The sequence below is a fragment of the Oratosquilla oratoria genome, chromosome 34 (genome assembly GCF_046742065.1).
Source record: "Oratosquilla oratoria isolate Oo_2021 chromosome 34, ASM4674206v1, whole genome shotgun sequence".
Lineage (NCBI taxonomy): Eukaryota > Metazoa > Arthropoda > Malacostraca > Stomatopoda > Squillidae > Oratosquilla > Oratosquilla oratoria.
Genome location: NC_134810.1, coordinates 33,900,098 through 33,924,981, shown reverse-complemented (window position 1 = coordinate 33,924,981; position 24,884 = coordinate 33,900,098). Strand labels below are relative to the sequence as shown.

General features: G+C 38.7%; 1 protein-coding gene across 1 annotated transcript in view; it reads right to left on the bottom strand.

The window, feature by feature from the left end:
* The window catches only part of LOC143018177 (uncharacterized), a 114,693-nt gene extending 107,338 nt beyond the window's left edge, over window positions 1-7,355 (bottom strand). Inside the window, exon 1 of the mRNA XM_076173357.1 lies at window positions 7,281-7,355. The gene's annotated coding sequence lies outside the window, so the exon portion shown is untranslated. The remainder of the gene's footprint in view (window positions 1-7,280) is intronic.
* Between the last annotated feature and the right edge of the window lie 17,529 nt (window positions 7,356-24,884).

Below are 24,884 nucleotides of genomic sequence, written 5' to 3'. Positions count from 1 at the left end.
AGTAGTAGAGCCTGTGTTAGAATCAGAAATGGTTTGAGGAAATAGTGGGACTTTGCTAGGGGTGTTTTATGTTACCTTGTCTGTTTGATTTATACATGGATGGGGTGGTGTGAGAGGTAAATGCAAAGGTAATGGGCCAGGGATTGGAGATGGTTAAAGAAGATGGAGAAATGTAGGAGATAAGTCAGTTGTTGTTTGCTGATAACACTGCGCTTGTGGCAGGATCAGAGGAGGGATTAAGTGAGTTAGTAATGGAGTTTGGGAGGGTGTGCGAAAGAAGGGCGTTAAAGATATATGTGGGTAAAAGTAAGGTGATGCGATGTACAAGGGGAGAATGTGGCACCAAATTGGAACTATTAAGGGAGAGAGACTGGAGGAAGTGGATAGTTTTAGATACTTGGGTGCAAATGTGGCAGAATGGGATGAGTGGTGGTGGAGGTAGAATGTAGATTGAGAAAAGCAAGTTAATGCCTTGGTGGATTAAACTGTGATGAGAAACAGACATTTGGGAATGGATGTTAAAAGGAGATTGTATGAAGGAGCGATTGTGCTGACAGCACTGTATGGGACAGAAACATGGAACATAAGAGAGGACGAGTTTGAATGTATTTGAGATGAGATGCCTAAGAAGTATAATAGGGGTTACTAGGCTGGATACTGTGAGAAACAAGGAAATGAGGAGGAGAGTGAGGGTGGAAAGGGAGTTGGGAGATAGGGTTGATGAAAGAGTATTGGGATGGTTTGGACACATGGAAAAAAAATGAGTGAAGAAAGATTAGTAAAAGAGGTGTGGAAGGCAGAGGTGGAAGGAGTGAACATGAGGGGGCAACCAAGGATGAGATGGATGGATAGGGTAAAAGGGACATTGGGAAAGAGAGGAATATCTGTTGAGGAAGGGTGATGACAGAAGATAGGGATGAATGGAGAATGGTTCTGTATGGATGATGCTGTGATGCATGGGAGTGGGTGGAGGATGGGGGTGTGAGGGAGTATGTGTGAATGATATTATTATGCAGCCCAAAGAGATTTCTCCCCATCTTCTCTTTTTCTGCATGAGGGGGCAGAGAGGGGGGGTCACAAATAAAATGAAGTGGTGTTGCTGTGTCTTGTTGTACTGCTTCTGACCAAGGGCAGTGGGGCAAGATACAGGAATGACCCACCATCCATGAGGAGCCAAGATAAGAGGGAGGGGGGGTGGTGAATGGGAGTGGAGCATGTGGAGATGAAATGGGTGGGAGTGGATTTTATACCTTTGTTTTTTGGTTCCTTCCCTTGTAAGGGGGCAATAGCATTGGTATATGTATTATGTTTATACTAAAACCACACAAGAATTAAATGGTTATATAGCATGATAACGAGAATAAAGTTTTCAAAACCATTAGAATTGTGTGATTACAAATGAAGCCTCAAATCAGAGTATGACCTAAGTAATGTGAAGGCATCACACAACGTATGAAAAGTGGAATAACTGTTATTTCTTTTATTTTCAATTTTATTATTATTTTATTACCATTATGTTTTTTCTGGTTGGAAATAATCACTCCTCTGAATGGACCCTAAAGAAATCCCTAAAAAGGAAGACAATAAGGTGGTCAATAATTGCAAATGATGCAAATGGCCAGGCTCTACAGAAACATCAGAGATGGGAGTAATCAACCTGTAGCATCAAGAATCTTAATGCCATCATCTCAATTTATTTTAACATTATATGTACGGTTTTCTTTTTTGTATGGGAAAAATAAAATAGATATGCAAAATATGTAATTGTTTGTGTTTTATATATGAATTACCTATGTCTTGTGGCATTCTGTCTGGATAATATTTGGTAGGTACGGTTATTCAATGTTTGCTGGAGAGAGGGTAGAGTGCTGGAGGACTGGAGGAGTGCCTGGAAAGTTCCACTTTACAAGGGAAAAGGGGACAAGTGTGAATGTAGTAGTTTCAGAGGGATTAGCTTGTTAAGTGTAGTTGGGAAGGCTTATGGGAGGATCTTGATTGAGAGAATTAGGAGAGGAACAGAGGGAGTAATTGGTGAGGAACAGTGTGGATTTAGGACAGGTAGAGGTTGTGTAGATCAGATCTTTGTGGTAAGACAAATATGTGAGAAAGCTATAGGAAAGGGGAAGGATGTTTTTTGGGCTTTTATGGATCTGGAAAAGGCTTACGATAGGGTAGACAGAAAGGCACTGTGGGAGGTTATGCAGATATATGGGATAGGAGGAAAGCTTCTAGAAGCTGTCAAGAGTTTTTATGAGAGTAGTAGAGCTTGTGTCAGGATTAGAAATGGAGAGAGTGAGTGGTTCGAGGTAAAGGTGGGACTTCGTCAAGGATGCGTTATGTTGCCCTGGCTGTTCAACTTATACACGGATGGGGTAGTGCGAGAGGTAAATGCAAGGTTAGTGGGTCAGGGATTGGAGATGGTGAAAGAAAATGGAGAAAAGTGGGAGGTGAGCCAGCTGTTGTTTGCGGACGACACTGCGCTTGTGGCAGGATCGGAGGAGAGATTGAGGAAGTTGGTGACAGAGTTTGGGAGAGTATGTGATAGAAGAAAGCTAAAGATAAATGTGGGTAAAAGTAAGGTGATGAGATGTACAAGGGGTGAAAGTGGCAGTAGACTGGAAATGAGCATTAATGGAGAGAGACTGGAGGAAGTGGATAGTTTTAGATACTTGGGTGCAAATATGGCAGGAAAAGGAGTGAAGGTGGAGATAGAATGTAGATTTAGAGAAGCGAGTAAATGCCTTGGTGGATTAAAGAGTGTAATGAGGAATAGACATTTGGGAATGGATGCTAAGAGGAGACTGTATGAAGGAGTGATTGTACCAACAGCACTTTATGGGGCAGAAACATGGAACATAAGAGAGGAAGAGAGAAGGAGTTTGAATGTGTTTGAGATGAGGTGTCTGAGAAGTATGATGGGGGTTACTAGGCTGGATAGCGTGAGAAATGAGGAGGTGAGGAGGAGAACGGGGGTGGAAAGGGAGTTGGAAGATAAGGTTGATGAAAGAGTATTAGGATGGTTTGGACACATGGAAAGAATGAGTGAAGAAAGACTAGTAAAAGAGGTGTGGAAGGCAGATGTGGAGGGAGTGAACATGAGGGGACAAAATTTGACGCAGCCCGAAGGGATTTCTCCCCGTCTTCTCTTTTTATACACGGGTCGCAGGTTTAATGAAGTGGCCTTGCTGTGGATGTGCTGTGTCTTGCGACACTGCTTCTGACCCAGGGGAGTGGACAAGGTGCAAGGATGACCCGTCATCTGGGAGGTGCTAGGATAAGAGGGAGGGTGGAGGGGTGTGGAGTGTATTTAGGGATGGAATGGGTGGGAATGATTTTATGCCTTTTTCTTTTTGGCTACCTCCCTTGTAAGGGGGAAAAAGCCTTGGTATATGTATGTATGTATGTATGTACGGGCACATAATTTTCATTTTTTTAACCCTTAAATTATTGTTGCATATGAAAGGCTATTTTATTAGAAACAAAATGCTTTTTAAGTTTTAGAAATAGCTCGAAAAATAAGGGAGATACGATTTTTTGAATTATTTTTTTAGCCCACATTTTTGGCTTGACTTCACCATAGCAAAATGTTAGAATAAAGGGTGGTCATTTGTAAAGATTTCGGTAAAGAAATACACATTAACTCTAAACCACTGGCCCAATTTTATTAAAATTCGGAATACTTGGGCTTTAAGGATCAACAAATCACATGAGCATGTCAAAAACAATGCAAGGCATCTCCATCATACCATATTTGCCTTCTCATGGCAACCATGAAGTTGTCAATTTTCAGATTATCATCAATAAAATCCAAACTCCTGGCCCAACTGACATGCAACTTGGCATGTCAAGGTTTTATGGGTCAATAAAACACTGAGCATGTCAATAACATTGCAGGACCTTCTTCTGATACACATTCTTACTAACACCTATCACGTTGCCATAGCAACTGTTGTCAATTTAGAAATAATCAATAAAATCCAAACCCCTGGCCCAACTGACATGCAACTTGGCATGTCATGGGTTTATGAGTCAATAAAACACCTGAGCATGTCAATAACATTGCAGGACCTTCTTCTGATACACATTCTTACTAACACCTATCACGTTGCCATGGCAACTGTTGTCAATTTAGAAATAATCAATAAAATCCAAACCCCTGGCCCAACTGACATGCAACTTGGCATGTCAAGGTTTTATGGGTCAATAAAACCCCTGAGCATGTCAATAACATTGCAGGACCTTCTTCTGATACACATTCTTACTAACACCTATCACGTTGCCATGGCAACTGTTGTCAATTTAGAAATAATCAATACAATCCAAACCCTTGGCCCTACTGACATGCAACTTGGCATGTCAAGGTTTTATGGGTCAATAAAACACCTGAGCATGTCATAAACATTGCAGGACCTTCTTCTGATACCATTCTTACAAACACCTATCACGTTGCCATGGCAACTGTTGTCAATTTAGAAATAAATCAATAAAATCCAAACCCCTGGCCCAACTGACATGCAACTTGGCATGTCTAGGTTTTATGGGTCAATAAAACACCTGATCATGTAAATAACATTGCAGAACCTTCTTCTGATACCATTCTTACAAACACCTATCACATTGCCATGGGCAACTGTTGTCAATTTAGAAATAATCAATAAAATCCAAACCCCTGCCCCAACTGACATGCAACTTGGCATGTCTAGGTTTTATGGGTCAATAAAAAATCTGAGCATGTCAATAACATTGCAGACCCTTCTTCTGATAAATCATGGGTCAACAATTCATGATAAATATTGGGTCAACAATTCTCCTGAGCATGTCATTAACATTGCAGGACCTTCTTATACCATTCTTACTAACACCTATCATGTCACCATGTCATTAACATTGCAGGACCTTCTTATACCATTCTTACTAACACCTATCATGTCACCATGGCAACTGTCATCAAATTGGAAATAATAAATAACATCCTAACCACTGGCCCAATTGACATGCAACTTGGCATGTGAAGATTTTTGGGTCATTTGACCAAGTGTATATTACCCAACAATCTTGAGCTGCTCATATACGGGAGAAAATAGGTTAAAAAACAGTTTTATTACATTACAATAGATTATTAATGATGTCTTACCTTAATATTTTCACTCGGAAAACTAATTTGCCAAGGTTGATAACCAAATTTGCGTTGGAATCGGTGAATATTTGTTTCCTTTGAAAGATTTGGGCATACACTTGCACAATAACAAGATAATTTGAATGTCCTGTGCATGTGCTGAACGCTCAAAACATTCAAACTAAGCAAAACAAAATCAAACGGGTCGCAAAAAATGGCGTAAACAGTACCAGCAAGATGGTGACGTCATGCTTATTTTTGCGCGTACCTATATTTGGAAGATGTGGTTTACCCTGAAGGAATCAAAGTGGAGAGAAATTATTGGAAATGTGTGTGGAGCAAGAGATGGTGGTTGGAAAGGACCCCCCCCAAAATGTTAGGTTAGGTATTTATCGACCCCCAAGCATTTATTGACCCTTTGCATACCCACATTGACTACCATGGGTCAATATCAACCTCTTTGGAGACCTCTGATCTTGCCAGTGCCTGACAAGCATGTATCACATGACTGCTGTCAATAGTTTTCCTCTATGGCATTTGAACTCGAGTTCTTGGTGCCTAGGGAATCCATAAACTTAATCCTGTGACAGAAACATGGACCTTGTTATGAATAGAAGGATCTCCTGGCATATTTTTTGCTTTGACACTGCAACTTCTGGCCATTCAATAGTTCATGCTACCCAAAGATATTGCTACATACCTCTTCTGATCATCATGTTCTGATGACAGATAGTTTTACCGACATTTATCAGATGTCAGATCAAGACGTTACTTAGCACAGTGTGGAAAAAATACACATGGTAAATAGGATCCACAATCCAATCAAATTAGGTTCTAACCGCAAATAAAATCAGAATGAACATTTGTACTCATCATTCATGTAATACCTGACTTCAGATAATGTTATCTTGCTGATCTAAAAGAGCTTTCCTCAATGAACTTGAGGTAAACTAGGTAGAAAAAAATGTATTATCCAGTTACATTGCATTCAGGGATATAAATCCTAACATTCGCAAAACACCCAACAGGCAATTTTTTTCCAACAGTTTTCCTGTTGATATGAACCCTAATACCTGACTTCATATAATGTTATCTCGCTGACCTAAAAGAGCTTTCCTCAATGAACTTGAGGTAAATTAGGTAGAAAAAAATGTATTATCCAAAGTTACATTGCATTCAGGGATATAAATCCTAACATTCGCAAAACACCCAACAGGCAATTTTTTCCAACAGTTTTCCTGTTGATATGACCAAATCAGGTGTTCCATTTCAATTGGAAATCACTTGTTTGTACTAAACCCCCACTCCCATCTAGGGACTGCATTGGGAAATAAGAATTGCAATTTAGAGAAGCATACAAAGCCAGTGATTAATGAAAGAACTGACAACAACACTGTTCAAATAAACGATAAATCAAGCACAGTATTCTCCTATTCTGACCACAACTAATTTGCTCACTTTCTCAATTCCGGTATCACTAAACGCCGACCAAAGCCGTCCAAAACCATACAATGACGGTTTTTGCTCGAATGCATAATTTATATGTAAAAAATAGCATATGGTTGCATTATTTGACCTATTTTCTTTAAAATGTGTGATTTCCATGTAAAATGATCAAAGAGAAGTTACGTTTTTATCCTCTGCAATATTACCAACTGGCAACCAACGCCGACCAAACCCAAACAATGATGGCTTTTGCTCAAGTTTATAATTTTAAATAAAAATTAGCATATGGTTGCATTATTTGACCTATTTTCTTTAAAATGTGTGATTTCCATGTAAAATCATGAAAGAGAAGTTACGTTTTTATCCTCTGCAAAATTACCAACCGCCGACCAAAACCACATAATGACGGTTTATGCCCAAATGCATAATTTATATGTAAGAAATAGCATATGGTTGCATTATTTGACCTATTTTCTTTAAAATGTGTGAATTCCATGTAAAATCATCAACGAGAAGTTACGTTTTTGTCATTTGAGCAAAAGCCGTCTTTGTTTGGGTTTGGTCGGCGGGGTCTCACTAATTGCAGAGAAAACAGAGAAAATACAAAAAAGGACGGGTTTTGCTCAAATGCACACTTCTTTATATGTATGGTTGCATTATTTGAACTATTTTCTTTAAAGTATGTGATTTCCATGTAATATGATCAAAGAGAACTTACGTTTTTATCATCTGCAATTTTACCGACCCCGGCTACGACTCGTCCAGCCCGCCGTCTATGATTACTGGTGGTATGGATCAAACTACATTTTAAGTTTCTTATTGTTGTGTTATTAGTGTAATAGACTACATATAGTTGAATTATTTAAACTCATTTCTTTAAAATGTGTGGATTTTCATGTAATTTGACCAAAGAGAAGTTATGTTTTAGCCTCTGCAGTATGACCGACCACAGCTACATATACCGTAACAAATTAGCATATGGTTGCATTATTTGAACTATTTTCTTTAAAAGGTGTGATTTTCATGTAATTTGATCAAAGAGAAGTAACGTTTTTATCCTCTGCAAAATTACCGACCCCAGCTACGATTCGTGGTTACGATTCATGGTACCGCTAGCCTGCCATCTATGTTCTGCGAATGCAGATCATCACTGAGCGTCAGAGTTGCCAGATTGGCGTTTTATGCCAAATTTTGTATCTGGAATGTTTTTACTGTGTTTGGCAGGAAAATTTGTTGGGTGGCATTTTTGAGAATCTGGCATTTTTGGGGGGCGTTTTTAAATACCCGGTCGTGATTAGAGATCACTCTTTTACTGTATCAAGAATTAAATGATGATGTATATGAATGATATAAATTTATCTTGGTTATGTGGGAAATGTAAAGATTTTGTGCCTAGCCAAAGGATGTTTCAGCTCTTTAGTGAAAATATGTAAGAACGGAGTAGTGCACCAAACATTTCTAAATCTGATGATGCTTTTGATTATATTTAGACACAATAGAAAAGTCACAAATGTATTTTCTATTTATGTACATCAGAGTCTCTAGGAGGTTGTTTAATAAACTGGTTTAATTTATTGTAGAGGATACCAAAAAGTTTACTTAGGAACTTAAACGTAATGTATGGAGTAATACATTTTATTTTAGTTATTGGTATTTTTTCTTTCTCACATAATACGGAGTATAATATATTTTATTTTGGAAGTTCATATCTTTCTTTCCTTTTCACACAGTCTTGAAGTAGATAAAATTCAGTACCACTAGAATTAAATGATGATGTACATGAATGATATAAATTGATCTTGGTCATATCATGTGACATTGTTTTACATTGGCTAGTCAACAGTAGAAAAATATTTTATATTGTAATTGTAGTTATACACATTATCTTTAACTACTTGATCTTGGTTATATCATGTGGTATTGTATTATATTGGCTAGTCAACCGTAAAAACTATTTTTCATATTGTAATTGTAGTTATATACATTATTTTTAACTACACATGTAAAACCAAAATACAAAAAAAAAATCTTAGAAAATGTAATGGTTGGCATTTTTGGGGCATGTTTTAAAAACATTTTTGCAGCATTTTGTCAGAAGTTGGCATTTTTCCTGGTAGAAAACCTGGCAACCCTGGTAAACGTGGTTGATGAAGTTGGCCAAAAACATAATAATTTTAGAATTTCTTGTGAGGTTCGAACATGTGGGGCATATTTGCATACTAACTTGAATAAAGGTAGAGTGAACATTTTTATTTTAAAAACTGTTGTTGTTTATTTCTTTACAATACAAAGATTACATAAATATTGCATACAATTAAATGCAAAATTTTCATTAAATTTTATTTAAGATACGCTATACAAAATTTATAAGCTATGAAATATGATATTGCGTACATTGTATTACGCAAAGTAGACCACTTGAAAAAAGAAACTAACGAAGCAGAGCGCTTTCGTATATTACATATTCAATGCAAAGAGGACATAGTTGAATAGAAATACATATTTTATATATACATAAAAAAGGAATACAAAAACTCCATTAAATATTGACGTCAACTTCGCCGTGTTCCATCATGCCAACCAAGAAGACCACAGAATGGACTGGGATAACGCACCAGTTATATTCAAATCCCATTGTAGCTTTCAAAGTGATACCATCGCAAATGCCAAGATATTCCGCAAACTACGTTCCAAGAACTCGGTGAGATGTCCCTTGGGTACTGTTGTATTATTGCTATTGCTTTGTACTATCATTACCATTGCTATTGCGCATGTCGACGTTCACGCCTATGTTGACTGATCTTACATAATAATAAACAGTGTGTACGAGCATCCCACGCGTATCATTCACCCGACATGGTGGCAGCGGGTGTTTTTTCGACTATTTACGCAATTAATAGTCGAATACCGAGAAACCACGTCTCGTAAGACACGCTATAAACTTCAGTGAACATTCTCAATTGGGAAAATCACGAAAACAATAGCTCTAGTGGATACGAAACGCGTGTGAAAATCGTGCCAGACTGTCGAGTTCGGAGCAAGTGCGAACTAGTGGTTTTTCGACTATTTACGCAATTAATAGTCGAATACCGAGAAACCACGCCTCGAGAGATACGCTATAAACTTCAGTGAACATCCTCAATTGGGAAAATCACGAAGAAAAACTACCATAGTGGACTAGAAGTACGTGTGTAACTTGTACCAGACTACCGAGTTCGGTGAAGGAGCGTGCCCTTCCCTCAGTGTTACATAAGTTTCCCCTCTTGCTTACGTAAACGCCCACGACGGACGATCGCAAATCGTTCGTATCGGTACTGCTGACAGTGTTCCGCTACCCTAGGCTATTCGTGAACAGTGTAATTCAGTGTAATTATTCCCTACTGGCGACGGTAAACGACGTATCTTCTCAAATAAACCTCCGAAAACGTTGTGGTTGTGCACTGGCGTTTGACAACGCAGACGACATCCACAGCAGTGACGACAGTGGAAGGATAGTCTACGATGTCTGCATACCAGATTCCAGCACCCCCACCCATGTCTTTGAAAGGAGACGTGGTGGAGAACTGGAAGGTTTTTGAAAACTCGTGGCACTACTACACAATTGCCACTGATCTGAACTTAAAATTGAAGAACGCCGATGGATCAGATAATACCGAGGGAATGAATAAAGTGGCCGCCACTCTATGTACTGTCATGGGAACCGAGTGCCAAAAAGTTATGAATTCTCTTCCTACGCTGACAGAGCAAGACAAGAAGAATCCTGCTAGAATACTCGCCGAGCTGCAGAAGCAGTTCATACCCCAGCGGAATGTTTTGTATGAACGGTTTCTCTTCTACTCAGCCGCTCAGAGGAGCAACGAATCCGTAGACGAGTATGTGCTCCGTCTTCGTCAGCTCAGTGAATCCTGTGAGTTTGAAAACTTGAAAGACTCTTTCCTTCGTGGCAGAATTGTCGTAGGTACAACGGATGAAGCAGGGAGATAACGACTACTTCGTGAACGGCCTGTCCCAGACCTCAACAAAGTGATCGAAAGCCTCAAAGCAGCAGAAATCTCCAGAACACATAAGCAAGTAATTACAGGTAAAGTGCAAGCTGCAGTTGAGTACACAAACAAGCGGAAAGGTGCCAGTACATCTTCAACGAGGAAACTTGTGCACCAAAGACACCTCAAAGAAGATGTATGGAAACCACCGAAACCGAAACAGACAGGAAGGAAGAGAGGTGAATCTCCTTTCAAAGCATCTGGGCTTAGCCCGCCCAGGTGTAGATGGTGTGGGAACACAGATGGACATTTCAGAAAAAACTGCCCAGCCAGAAATTCCAAATGTCACATATGCGCACGTGTCGGCCATTATGCTTCGGCTTGCCTAAAGTCAACATCCATTCATGAGATAGAAGAGGATGATTGTGATGAAGTAGATAATTCTTTTATGTTAGGGGAAGTCAAATCTGCTAGTGAGAACTTTTGGTCAGTTGATGTGACAATAGATAGGAAAGTGACTAACTTTAAACTTGATTGTGGATCCAAAGTGACAATTGTTAGTGACAAAACACCTTGGCTTAAGGAGTGTAACCTCACAAAAGCAGATAGTGACTTCCGAGGACCAGGGGAAGTCAATCTCAATCACCTTATTAAAGGGAAAATTGTAGATGCTGTACTTGAATTAGGTGGTAGGAGACATATAGAAAATGTGTATGTTATGACAGGTCAGAGTAATAATCTTTTGTCGAAATCAGCTATAGAAGCTCTGAAACTCCTGAAACCTGCTAAAGAGGTGTACAACATAGACAAGGCAGTGAACTTCAAGGAAGAATTTCCCAAGCTCTTCAACGGACTGGGGTTACTCAAATCTACATACAGAATTTCTTTGCACGAAGATGCTACTCCTCATTGCCTGTATACCCCAAGACGGGTACCCCATCCTCTGCTACCAAAAGTAAAGAAGAAACTACAGTCCATGGTCCACCAAAAAGTCATTTCCCCTGTAACTGTACCTACAGAGTGGTGCTCAGGGATGGTTAACGTTGTTAAACCCAATGGTGATGTGAGAATTTGTGTGGATCTGACACCTCTGAATAAAGCCGTGAAGAGGGAAGTACACCCTATGGCCAGTGTAGACGAGAATCTTGCCAAGTTAAGAGGTAGTAAAGTTTTTACAAAACTTGATGCCAACTCTGGATTCTGGCAGATACCACTTGATGAAGAATCAAGGTTGCTGACAACCTTTGTGACTCCATTTGGGCGCTATTGCTTCAATCGTTTGCCTTTCGGCATTAGCTCCGCCCCAGAAATCTTCCAAAGGACCATGTCTACCATACAGGAAGGTTTAGAAGGAGTTGTTTGCCACATGGATGATATCCTCATCCATGGGCCCACACAGGAGATTCATGACAATCGAGTTCGAGAAGTGTTATGTCGACTACAGGGAGCAGGAATCACCCTAAACGACAAATGTGAGTTTTCAAAAGGACACATGAAATTCCTGGGCCACATCATTTCAGAGAAAGGCATTGAAGCAGATCCAGGAAAAACCAAAGCTGTCCAAGATTTCCCAAGACCCAGGAATGTAACTGAACTGCAAAGGTTCAACGGTATGGTAAATCAGCTTGCCAAGTTCATTCCTGACCTAGCCAATGTAAATGAACCACTTCGCCAGCTTCTAAGGAAGAGTCAACAATGGTTCTGGGACCAACCACAAGAAACTGCATTTCAAACAATCAAACAGAAACTTGTGTCCACAGAGATCCTAGCCCATTACGACCCAAACAAGAAATGCATTATTGCTGCAGATGCTTGTCAAGATGGTCTTGGCGCTGTTCTTATACAAATGGATGACACAGGGCACCGTCGTCCTATTGCTTATGCTTCAAGATCACTCAGTGACACTGAGAAGAGGTATGCAGTTATTGAAAAAGAAGCTTTAGCAGCTACTTGGGCTTGTGAAAAGTTTAGGGACTACGTTTTAGGAACAGTCTTCAAGCTTGAAACAGATCACCGCCCTTTAGTGCCTTTGCTCTCAAGTACTGATTTGTCAAAACTTCCATCTAGAATTCTTCGCTTCCGTCTCCGACTAGCAAGATATTCACCAGAAGTGACATATGTACAAGGCGTTCATCAGAAAACAGCTGATGCTCTATCGCGAGCTCCTACAAGTCTTCCTACAAAAGCTGATCTAGAGCTTATAGAAGAAGTGGAAGAAAGTCAAGAAGGTAATTTTAAAGTTATCCCAGCTACAGAACGACGCCTGGGAGAGATCAAAGCAGCTCAACAAGCAGATGCCATCTGCAAACAAGTACAAGCTTATTGTCTAGATGGGTGGCCTTCAATAATGCCTTCTCAGCCACTCTTGAAACCATACTGGGAGAAGAAACAGCATTTGACAGTCAACCAAGGACTACTAATGTTTAACAACCGCATTGTTGTTCCAACCTCCCTACAGCTGGATATTCTCAATGCTTTACATGAAGGTCATTTAGGAATTACTAAGTGCCAAGGAAGAGCAAGTTACTCAGTTTGGTGGCCTCTCATCACAAAGCAGATAGAATCTATGGTTAACAAGTGCCATATTTGTGCTAAGCTACGACCTGAACCAAAGGAATCTCTCTTACCGATGTCCTTTCCAGACAAACCTTGGAGCCGAATCGGTACAGATCTTTTTGAATTAGAGGGTAAGTCATACATCATTGCAGTTGATTATTCCAGTAGATGGTTTGAGTTCAGAGAACTGAAGAATACCACAACTATTGCAGTCACAACAGCTCTTGCAGATATTTTCTCCATACATGGAATTCCTGAAACTGTTGTATCCGATAATGGACCTCAGTACTCCAGCCAAGAGTTCAAAGAATTTGCCAAGTGTTGGGGGTTTACCCATGTTACCTCATCACCCCTACACCCACAAGCAAATGGGGAGGCAGAACGGGCAGTCCAGACAGCTAAAAACATCCTTAAAAAGAACGCTAACCCTTATTTAGGACTACTTGCCTATCGTTCAGCTCCACTTAGAAATGGTTTGACCCCAAGTGAAATACTGATGAGTAGAAAACTAAGAACAAAATTGCCAGTACTCCCTGATACGTTGAGACCAAAGGGATATAACCAAGATGACCTACTAGAAAAAGAGGAACTCTATAGAGAGAAATACTCTAAGAGTAACACAGAGACTGACTCAACCGAGATCATACAAAGTCCTGACTGATGCAGGTTCCACAATAAGAAGAAACAGACACTCTCTCATACACACAGGTGAACACAGTAAATTGCCTAACACTGAACCCAAAGAAGGGACTCCCACCCTGCTCGGTTCTTCTGATAATTCCATCCATGTCAGTGATATTCCTAAAGGTGCATCTACTTCTGTTGTTTGTCCTAGCACTAAACCTAGTGTACCTAGCCCATCACAAATTGAAGTTAGAAGGTCCGGCAGAGTGCCTAAACCCAATGTACAACCAGAAATGGTTTACTACTAATAGTGTATATTAGGTATCACAAATAATAGTATCTAATTTTGTACTTAATTCTAAAGGTTTACTCTAGTTGATATGTCATCACTATGCTTTCTTTTGCAGCCCTTTGGGGAATTACTAACTGTTACTTACTGATAAGTTTATTTTGAGATTTTGTAAACTTGAAGGGGGATGTTGTATTATTGCTATTGCTTTGTACTATCATTACCATTGCTATTGCGCATGTCGACGTTCACGCCTATGTTGACTGATCTTACATAATAATAAACAGTGTGTACGAGCATCCCACGCGTATCATTCACCCGACAGGTACTGGTGCAACTCTTGCGTAACGAACGGGTGCTTCGAGGATAAACTGTTGCTTTTTTGTATAACCATAGTAGTTTGTTGCAGGAAGCGTAAAAAGGGAACAAATATTTTTGCGTAATACACCAAGTACATCAACACCTATAACCTTAGGCAAGTTTGAAGCTCATCTGGAACCTGATACGAATGCCGTTGCAGTCCTTGACAAGTGTGGTGGTGTGAAGAACAGAACGATTCATGGAACCGGGGATGGAATTGCCAGTTCAACTCTTTTTCGGTAGCACTGTGCGGGAATTAGCACCTAGCCACGAATTTACGAGTGCGGACAGCAATCTATAAAGGCAAGAACAACGACTCTACGTGGGATGTTCTGTGGGTATCCAGACATTTGGGCACAGGACATTTAGGCACACGACATTTGGTCACAAAGTACTGGGTGCGACATTTGGGCACAGCATAATTCGTGCTGTATATTACGATCTCAAACCAAGAAAAATAATATTTTGAACAGCAGGCATGAAAATGTTAAATTAGGCATGAATAATTTATATTAGTTGGGTTTTACTATGTCACGTGACGAATACAAAAAGATGATAAATTACTTAGTTTCCTGCCATCAACTTTCAGACATACATATGAGAATCACACAGCATCAGACATGCATTGTTTCTGATTCTCTATGAATAAGAAAGGAAAAAAAACCTGAAAAATATATAATGATGAAATAGAAATAATCTAAATAACTAAAATGTTACAAAAATGTTATGTGTAAGCAAAGAATCAATGATTTTATACGAATATCAATTTATTTTTGGATAGTTTCATATAACCAAGACAAAGAGCAATGAAGGACTATCAGTGTTACAATTATAAAGGGCACACAGAAGGGTTTCACCCGAACTTTATGTTTTTGCATAGGTGTGTGTAGGGACTTCATCTAGTAATTGGTTGAATGATCGAAAACAGAGAGTTGTTTTAAATGGAAAAAATTCTAGACGGAAAAATATTACAAGTGGAGTTCCTCAGGGTTCCGTTCTTGGGCCCCTTTTATTCATAGTATATATAAATTATATAGACAATGGACTACTGTTTCCAAATTTGCTGATGATACAAAACTGTGCGGAATAGCAAATGATCACTTAAACCAATTAGATATTCAAGAAGATTTAGATCAATTACAGCAATGGTCTGAAAAATGGCTAATGAACACAAGTAAATGCAAGGTAATGCACATAGGTAAAAATAACAGTAAGTACGATTACGAGTTATTTGGAAATTCGTTAACAAAAGTGGATAGTGAAAAAGATCTCGGCGTAATTATCAGTAACGATCTCAAATCAACCAATCAGCGTATTTCAGCCTCTGAGAAAGCAAATAAGATTCTAGGACTGATTGCGCGATCTTTTGACTTCAAAAGTCCATCACTCATTAATAAGCTATATAAATCGTTAGTTCGTCCACATTTGGAATATACTGTTTCCGTATGGTCACCGAATCTCATTAAAGGCATTGACAGACTGGAAAAAGTACAACGGCGAGCCACAAAACTGATTAAAAAAAATCTGTTTTCCCTAAAAAAGGGTAGACTCAGAGGTGACTTGATACAGGCCTTTAAAATTCTAAAGGGAATTGACAACATCAAAAGTGACAACATTTTCACATTGAATGAGAATCAGACAAGAAACAATGGTCTCAAACTGTCCGGAAATAGATTCAATTTGGAAGTAGGTAGAAAAAACTTCGCCAACCGTGTAATTAATGAATGGAATTAACTTCCTGCACAGGTAATGCAATGTAGTTCAGTTCGAAGCTTTAAGAATCATTTAGATAAACACCTAAGCAAGATGCTGTAATGATTATGATTTATTTTACATTATTTGTTTTTGTTTTGTCATCATTTGTCTGTTTGATTTTCATTTATCATTAGTTATATGTTAATTTATTATCATTTACTATTTACCTGTTTGTTTATTATTTAACTATACCTATGCATTTATTTATGTATTTTATTTGTTGTTTACATTATTATAGTTTTTATTTATTAATTTATTATTATTATGATTTTTTCGCACCCGACCTAGATATGGACCAAAAGGTCTCCTGTCGGCATGCTCCGCCTTTGTAATCCTTTGTAATCTTACCAGAAGGGCTTCACCCGAATTTCTGCTTGACTGTAGGTACTTCACTTTTTGGGTTAGGCTGATTCAACATGGAAGTTTGGCATATAGTAATTGGAGTCAGATGTATCTTATTTTATTTTATTTATTTATCTATCTATTTTATTTCATTTTTGAAAATCGGCTTAATTACTATATGCCATTACAGATGGCGACCAGGTACTGATATAGGATTCTATACTCTACTGTACGTATTGTTTACAATATCATTCCAAAATGTCCATGACATTTAAAAATCATTTAGGTAAACACCTAAGCAAAATACTGTAATTAATCTTTTATTTTATATTATTTGTTTTTGTTGTATCATTTGTCTGTGTAATTCTCATGTATTATTAATTATATGTCAATCTATTATTATTTACTATTTACCTGTTTGTTTATTATTTAATTATACCTATGCATTTATTTATGTATTTTATGTTATTTGCATTAGTTTTTATTTATTCATTTATTATAATTAAGATTTTATCGCATCCGACCTAGATATGGAGCAAAAGGTCTCCTGTCGGCATGCTCCGCCTTTGTAATCCTTTGTAGGTTAAAATCCTAAATCGTCAAGTGAGCAAAAATCACCAGACACCATTGGTGCACAGATCAAAGAGTTTATTGTTTGATTTTCATTGATTCCTTTGATTAACAATTTCTATATAGAATTGATTATTCCTTTGATCTACCATACTACCATAATCCTGAATGAAAAAGTCCTCTAATGATACTTTCTATGGGATTCTATACTATACATATTGTTTTTGTTTTGTTATCATTTGTCTGTTTGATTTTCATTTATTATTAGTTATATGTCAATTTATTATTATTTATTATCTACCTGTTTGTTTATTATCTAACTATACCTATGCATTTCAAAAGTCCATCACTTAACAAGCTATATAAATCGTTAGTTCGTCCACATATAGAATATACTGTTTCCGTATGGAGGTATTATGGGTGGTTTAGGAGGTATTTTGGGTTTAGGTATTTTGTCATGGATCCGTGGACAAGTGGCTACCCTTTACAGTCCACGCCGCCCACCTGAGGGTAAGGGCCCACGCTCTCACCTTCCACCCACTAGGGCACGATAACTCCCCCACTGGCGTGCTGTTACCCGCATTGTATATAAATTTATATATCCATGTGCATAATTTATACAATAAACCTTTATTAATTGATTAACCATTGTCACATTTAGTCTTTGCACATTTAGTCTTCGGACATTTAGTCTTCGGACATTTAGTCTTCGGACATTTAGTCTTCGGACATTTAGTCTTTGGACATTTAGTCTTCGGACATTTAGTCTTCGGACATTTAGTCTTCGGACATTTAGTCTTCGGGACATTTAGTCTTCGGACAATTGGTCTTCCTTTGCAAAATAACTGGTCTTCAGGCATTTAGTCTTCTGGACAATTAGTCCTCATCTTCAAGTTATAATAGGATAATCAGCTTAAAATATCTATATTAAGAAAAAAAGATAGATTGAAATTCATGTCTATACAATTCTTTATTATTTATAGACACATGATATGCATTATTTTCAATACAATGTAATACAATCATTCAAGAACGATTGAAATTTATGTATAGATAATTCTTTACTATGTATAGACACATATGATATACATTTTTCAATACAATGTAATATAATCATTCACTTTAATAAGTTTACAATTATGTAAGACGAGTAGAATTACGGGTATTTGTCAACGTTCTAGCACAGATATCATCATGAGAAACACAGTTTATTGAAACTTTTAGTTCATGATCGCAGACTTCTTCCAACACGACGAAGGAAATCATTGACATCTGATATGCCATCGCGATGCTGCTCGCAAAGTATTTAGTTTATTCTGAAGCTGGACATGTTTACGCCTAACTCGTTTCTTTGTTTACTTAAAATTTAGAACACCAAAATGCCATTATTATTTTTTGAGCACCAACATAACTACTTTGGTCATTCTTTATTTATACTTTATTTATTTATTTATGGATGAATGGATGAATGAACATAAAAAAATCCTTTTTGTGCCAAATAAGTCGCTTAACGCACGAAACCTGTTTATTATCTAACTATACCTTTGCATTTATTTATGTATTCTATTTGTTATCTACATTATTATAGTTTTTATTTATTTATTTTTTACTATTATGATTTTTTCTCGCATCCGACCTAGATATGGGCCAAAAGGTCTCCTGTCGGCATGCTCCGCCTTTGTAATCTCGCAACAATTATCGAACACGAGGCCCGAGTGCGCCTAAACGCGTGAGACCGGGACATAATCCTGCCAGAGCGAGATTTCTCAAGAAGGGGGAAGTCTCGGGTAGCAGTACTTTCGGTAATTGCGGTGTGGTTAGCACGTCAATCAGAGATAGGGACTAGGGTAAATGACAGGGCGTAATTGATGTGATGAGCAATCGAGCGTGAATGTTCTCCATTCAGAATCTATCATATCTCTGCGGATAAAAACGTAACTTCTCTGTGATCATATTATATGGAAATTACACCTTTTAAAGAAAATAATTCAACTATATGCAGTCTATTACACTAAAAACACTATAGTGTTTCTAAATAGAGTGAAGTTTGATCCATACCACCCAGGCACGGATCCAGGACTGTTATTTGGGGGGGGGGGGGGCGATAAGCGATAACCGATACTTGAAACACGCCGAGAAACACCCCCAAGAATATAACAAATCTTAAATTCAAACTTCCCAAGGTTATAGGTGTTGATGTACTTGGTGTATTGTGCAAAAATATTTGTTCCCTTTTGGTGCTTCCTGCAACAAACTACTATGGTTATACAAAAAAGCAACAGTTTATCCTCGAAGCACCCGTTCGTTACGCAAGAGTTGCACCAATACCCAAGGGACATCTCACCGAGTTCTTGGAACGTAGTTTGCGGAATATCTTGGCATTTGCGATGGTACCACTTTGAAAGCTACAATGAGATTTGAATATAACTGTCCATTCTGTGGTCTTCTTGGTTGGCATGATGGAACACGGCGAAGTTGACGTCAATATTTAATGGAGTTTTTGTATTCCTTTTTCATGTATATACAAAATATGTATTTCTATTCAACTATGTCCTCTTTGCATTGAATATGTAATATACGAAAGCGCTCTGCTTCGTTAGTTTCTTTTTTCAAGTGGTCTACTTTGCATAATACCATGTAAATATAAATAGCATATAAATTTTGTATAGCGCATTTCAAATAAAATTTAATGATTTTTTTTTAATTGCATGGAATATAGCAACCTTTGTATTGTAAAGAAATAAACAACAATAGTTTTTAAAATAAAATAAAAAATCACTCTACATTTATTCAAGTTAGTATGCAAATATGCCCCACATGTTCGAACCTCACAAGAAATTCTAAAAGTATTATGTTTTTGGCCAACTTCATCAACCACACTTAGCAGGGTTGCCAGGTTTTCTACCAGGAAAATTGCCAACTTCTGACAAAATGCTGCCAAAAACTGCCAAATTGTTTTTAAAACATGCCCCAAAATGCCAACCATTACATTTTCTAAAAAAAAATCTTTTTTGCATTTTGGTTTTACATGTGTAGTTAAAAATAATGTGTAAAACTACAATTACAACATGAAAACTATTTTTTACGGTTGACTAGCCAATATAAAACAATACCACATGATATAACCAAGATCAAGTAGTTAAAAATAATGTGTATAACTACAATTACAATATGAAAATAATTTTTACTGTTGACTAGCCAATGTAAAACAATGTCACATGATATGACCAAGATCAATTTATATCACTCATGTACATCATCATTTAATTCTAGTGGTACTGTAATAAACCACCATCTGAAATAAATCTACTTTCAAGACTGTGTGTGAAAAGGAAAGAAAGATATGAACTTCCAAAATAAAATATATTATACTCCGTATTATGTGAGAAAGAAAAAATACCAATAACTAAAATAAAATGTATTACTCCATACATTACGTTTAAGTTCCTAAGTAAACTTTTTATTACCCTCTACAATAAATTAAACCAGTTTATTAAACAACCTCCTAGAGACTCTGACATACATGAATAAAAAATACATGTGACTTTTCTATTGTGTCTAAATATAATCAAAAGCATCATCAGATTTAGAAATGTTTGATGCGCTACTCCGTTCTTACATATTTTCACTAAAGAAGAGCTGAAACATCCTTTGGCTAGGCACAAAATCTTTGGAACATTTCCCGCATGATATAACCAAGATAAATTTATATCATTCATATACATCATCATTTAATTCTTGATATAAGTAAAAGTGATCTCTAATCACGACCGGGTATTTAAAAACGCTACCCAACAAATTTTCCTGCCAAACACGGTAAAAACATTCCAAAGATACAAAATTTGGCATTGAAAACGCCAATCTGGCAACTCTGACGCTCAGTGATGATCTGCATTCGCAGGACATAGATGGCAGGCTAGCGGTAACCACGAATCGTAGCTGGGGTCGGTAATTTTGCAGAGGATAAAAGCGTTACTTCTCTTTGATCAAATTACATGAAAATCACACCTTTTAAAGAAAATAGTTCAAATAATGCAACCATATGCTAATTTGTTACGGTATATGTAGCTGTGGTCGGTCATACTGCAGAGACTAAAACATAACTTCTCTTTGGTGAAATTACATGAAAATCACACATTTTAAAGAAAAAAGTTTAAATAATTCAACTATATCCAACCATACATATATAGAAGTGTGCATTTGAGCAAAACCCGTCCTTTTTTGTATTTTCTCTGTTTTCTCGGCAGTTAGGGACACCGAACAATGACGGCTTTTGCTGGTTTAATTTTAAATAAAAATTAGCATATGGTTGCATTATTTGACCTATTTTCTTTAAAATGTGTGATTTCCATGTAAAATGATCAAAGAGAAGTTACGTTTTTATCCTCTGCAAAATTACCAACCGCCGACCAAAACCACAATGACGGTTTATGCCCAAATGCATAATTTATATGTAAGAAATAGCATATGGTTGCATTATTTGACCTATTTTCTTTAAAATGTGTGAATTCCATGTAAAATCATCAAAGAGAAGTTACGTTTTTGTCATTTGAGCAAAAGCCGTCTTTGGGTTTGGTCGGCGTTGATTGCCGGTTGGTAATTTTGCAGAATAAAAACGTAACTTCTCTTTGATCATTTTACATGGAAATCACACATTTTAAAGAAAATAGGTCAAATAATGCAACCATATACTATTTTTCAAATATAAACTATGCATTTGAGCAAAAACCATCATTGTGTGGTTTTGGTCGGCGTTTAGTGAGACCCCTCAAATTCTCTCTCCCATGGAGAATAGATGTTTCAACTGTATTTGTTTGTATTTGTATTTGTTTTTTGGGCTTTCATGGATCTGGAAAAGGCTTATGATAGGGTAGACAGAAAGGCACTGTGGGAGGTTATGCAGATTTATGGGATAGGAGGAAAGCTTTTGGGAGCTGTCAAGAGTTTTTATGAGAGTAGTAGAGCATGTGTTAGGATTAGAAATGGAGAGAGTGAGTGGTTTGAAGTAAAGGTGGGACTTCGTCAAGGATGCGTTATGTCGCCCTGGCTGTTCAACTTATACATGGATGGGGTGGTGCGAGAGGTGAATGCTAGGGTAGTGAGTCAGGGATTGGAGATGGTTAAAGAAAATGGAGAAAAGTGGGAGGTGAGCCAGCTGTTGTTTGCGGACGACACTGCGCTCGTGGCAGGGTCAGAGGAGGGATTGAGGAAGCTGGTGGCAGAGTTTGGGAGAGTATGTGATAGAAGAAAGCTAAAGATAAATGTGGGTAAAAGTAAGGTGATGAGATGTACAAGGGGTGAAAGTGGCAGTAGACTGGAAGTGAACATTAAGGGAGAGCGACTGGAGGAAGTGGATAGTTTTGGATACTTGGGTGCAAGTGTAGCAGGAAAAGGTGGAGTGAAGGTGGAGGTAGAATGTAGATTGAGAGAAGCGAGTAAATGCCTTGGTGGTTTAAAGAGTGTAATGAGGAATAGACATTTGGGAATGGATGCGAAGAGGAGACTGTATGAAGGAGTGATTGTGCCAACAGCACTGTATGGGGCAGAAACGTGGAACATAAGAGAAGAAGAGAAGGAGTTTGAATGTGTTTGAGATGAGGTGTCTGAGAAGTATGGTGGGGGTTACTAGGCTAGATAGTGAGAAATGAGGAGGTGAGGAGGAGAACAGGGGTGAAAAAGGATTTGGGAGATAGGGTTGATGAAAGAATATTAGGATGGTTTGGACACATGGAAAGAATGAGTGAAGAAAGACTAGTAAAAGAGGTATGGAAGGCAGATGTGGAGGGAGTGAACATGAGGGGACGTCCTAGGATGAGGTGGATGGATGGGGTGAAGGGGGCTTTGGGGAAGAGGGGAATGTCTGTTGAGGAAGGAAGGGAGAGGACGGAAGACAGAGATGAGTGGAGAATGGTTGTATATGGATGATGTTGTGACTGCATGAGGAGGAATGGGCGGGGAAGTGGGGGGTGGGGTAGTATGTGTGAGTAAATTTTGACGCAGCCCGAAGGGATTTCTCCCCGTCCTCGCCTTATATGCAAAGGGGGACGGAGAGGGGGGGGGTCGCCGATTAAATGAAGCGGCCTCGCTGTGGATGTACTGTGTCTTGCGACACTGCTTCTGACCCAGGGCGGTGGGCAGGGATGACCCGTCATCCAGGAGGTGCTCAGATGAGAGGGAGGGTGGGAGGGGTGTGGAGTGTATTTAGGGATGAAATGGGTGGGAGTGTTTTTATGCCTTTCCCTTTTTGGCTACCTCCCTTGGAAGGGGGAAAGGGCCTTGGTATACGTATGTATGTATGTATTTGTTTAATTTGTTTCTTGTATTCGATATGAGATAATTTTATACAAGATAATTTTCATTCTCTTCCATACATATATATTTTTTACAATAATGTATAATTATGATTCTACATAATTTTAAGTATTCACAAAGATGTTTGCCAGTCTGCAACCCTTTCCTAAACGGTACATATACACCGAAGACTATAAAGGAAAGATAGGAAGATTTAAATTGCGCCTGTTAATTTAGTAATTGGCAACTGAGTTTCAGTAACGCATAAACGAACACACACGAAACCGTCCAGAGTAGAGATGGCGTTACTGGTCTGTCGTCTGTTTTACATTTTTGACATACATACATACATACATATACCAAGGCTTTTTCCCCCTTACAAGGGAGGTAGCCAAAAAGGGAAAGGCATAAAAACACTCCCACCCATTTCATCCCTACATACACTCCACACCCCTCCCACCCTCCCTCTCATCTGAGCACCTCCTGGATGACGGGTCATCCCTGCACCCTGCCCACCGCCCTGGGTCAGAAGCAGTGTCGCAAGACACAGCACATCCACAGCAAAGCCGCTTCATTTAATCGGCGACCCCCCCTTGCATATAAGGAGAGGACGGGGAGAAAATCCCTTCGGGCTGCGTCAAAATTTACTCACACATACTACCCCACCCCCACCCCCCTGCCCATTCCTCCTCATGCAATCACAACATCAACCATATACAACCATTCTCCACTCACCTCTGTCTTCCGTCCTCTCCCTTCCTTCCTCAACAGACATTCCCCTCTTCCCCAAAGCCCCCTTCACCCCATCCATCCACCTCATCCTAGGACGTCCCCTCATGTTCACTCCCTCCACATCTGCCTTCCATACCTCTTTTACTAGTCTTTCTTCACTCATTCTTTCCATGTGTCCAAACCATCCTAATATTCTTTCATCAACCCTATCTCCCAAATCCTTTTTCACCCCTGTTCTCCTCCTCACCTCCTCATTTCTCACTCTATCCAGCCTAGTAACCCCCACCATACTTCTCAGACACCTCATCTCAAACACATTCAAACTCCTTCTCTCTTCTTCTCTTATGTTCCACGTTTCTGCCCCATACAGTGCTGTTGGCACGCACAATCACTCCTTCATACAGTCTCCTCTTCGCATCCATTCCCAAATGTCTATTCCTCATTACACTCTTTAATCCACCAAGGCATTTACTCGCTTCTCTCAATCTACATTCTACCTCCACCTTCACTCCACCTTTTCCTGCTACACTTGCACCCAAGTATCTAAAACTATCCACTTCCTCCAGTCGCTCTCCCTTAATGTTCACTTCCAGTCTACTGCCACCTTCACCCCTTGTACATCTCATCACCTTATTTTTACCTACATTTATCTTTAGCTTTCTTCTATCACATACTCTCCCAAACTCTGCCACCAACTTCCTCAATCCCTCCTCTGACCCTGCCACAAGCGCAGTGTCGTCCGCAAACAACAGCTGGCTCACCTCCCACTTTTCTCCATTTTCTTTAACCATCCCCAATCCCTGACCCACTACCCTAGCAT